Below are 1,787 nucleotides of genomic sequence, written 5' to 3' on the forward strand. Positions count from 1 at the left end.
TAATAATTTAAATATTAGAAAATGAATTTCTGATACTCTTTAGATTTAGGCTAGTATCCTCAGAGATTTCCAAACATAAAAACTAAAATTTAATTGATTTTAGAAAAATGGCAATGATTTGTGGCGAAAAGGCAATTATAATTAAAATGTATCAGATATATTTTTCTTAACCTTTTAGTCACTTCTCCTGTTTCTAGTCTCCTTTTTCTGTGCTTGGCTCAGATCAGTAGAGAGCTGCAACTTGTTTCCACTGCTATGCATTCCATTCTAGTGATTATGGGACAATTCTCCAAAAGTTACGTCGAACTTTAAACTACATCGCAAACCTTATTTCAACATAATAATATGAACTCATATTTCACGGACCATAGTCCTTACATATTTCCCTGGAACGTCCTGCTTCAGCTGTTTCAAATTATTTTCATTTCATATGTCATGTTTAATAGCAAGGAGGAGACTATTGCTAATGTTTTTTTCTTAGAAATTAATCTGTCAACCTGGTGAAAATACAGAGTTTGAGCAGATGAGCAGGGATCCTTCAATTTAATATCCTAAGCATATTAATTCACTTAGCGAAAGCATAACAAGATTAAGTAATCGATGAGAATTTCCATTAAGAATGAGAAAATGTAGCACATAGAGAAGGTGATTAACAGCCGGTCAATGTGATGTATTCATAAAATTGTTTAAAAAGATATATTTAGGTTTTAGGTAGTGATGGCTGAATTTTAATGATGTGTCTTGGGGCTGAGGATAGACATATACAGGCAATGTCCAGACTTTAATGTAATATTTCACGATGTAATATTCTATATCGAGCCTGCATGTGTGACCCTGGAATGGGAGGAAATCTTTCCCTCTCAGCCAGGTGTAAAATAAGCTTTCCGTTTCTCTGATGACAGTCACTGAGAGGATTTTCACAAGTTGCATTATGTCCTTGGATGGATAAATGTATCCAGGACCCAGAATGCTTTTTATTAATAACCGTTTGAAGAAATTTTCCTCCATTGTGTGAACATCACAGTTTTTAATCACCCATGCAAGACTGTTATAGAATCAAAGGCAAAGATCATAACGGTCTAACGATCTTAGAATGTGTAACCTCAGACAGGTTTTGATGTTTCTCTGCCTTTGGTTGTTAATGTACTACTTTCTCTAGCATTGAACCTGCTAGATACTTTTTTTCACTTTTGTTTCTCACTCAATAATTTATTTCCTGTCCTTTTTAGTTCACTACTCTTTTCAGTGTTACATAGCTCTCACACTGCAGGATCAACATAAAAGCTGCCATAAATTATTTGCAATTTTTCTGTATTTTTATTTCCCATAATTTTTATAGTGTGTGAGTGCAAACTCTAAGTCAAATTGAAACTTAACAGCATTAGAGTTCAGTACAGGTTAGCTTGATTTGTCTCCTGTGAAATATGGATGGTTCTCCAGTGAAGACAGTGGTCATGTTCCTATCTTTCAATCTCCATCTGTAGGAACAGACACTTCCCCTAGCTTTTTTTTCCCACCAGATACCTCAAAAACATACTGTATTTTTGGATTATTAGACTTCCCCCTGTAAAGAAATATGAAATAGAATGCTCTTGTTGAAATGGGAAAGAGGCAGATCTTAGGTATCAGAAAGGAAGATGTCATTGTTCTTTCCCATCCTTAGGTGTCAAGCCTGGATGTTTATTAATAGATAAAAAGTGGAGTGTTTATTAATACTTAATAAGAATTAGGTAAGAAAATTTTTTTTTCTTCGGCTGAAATAGTAATTCCACTTCTGAATCTAAGGA

The sequence above is a fragment of the Lipotes vexillifer genome, unplaced genomic scaffold, assembly GCF_000442215.2.
Source record: "Lipotes vexillifer unplaced genomic scaffold, Lipotes_vexillifer_v1.1 scaffold729, whole genome shotgun sequence".
In the NCBI taxonomy this organism is placed as follows: Eukaryota; Metazoa; Chordata; class Mammalia; order Artiodactyla; family Lipotidae; genus Lipotes; species Lipotes vexillifer.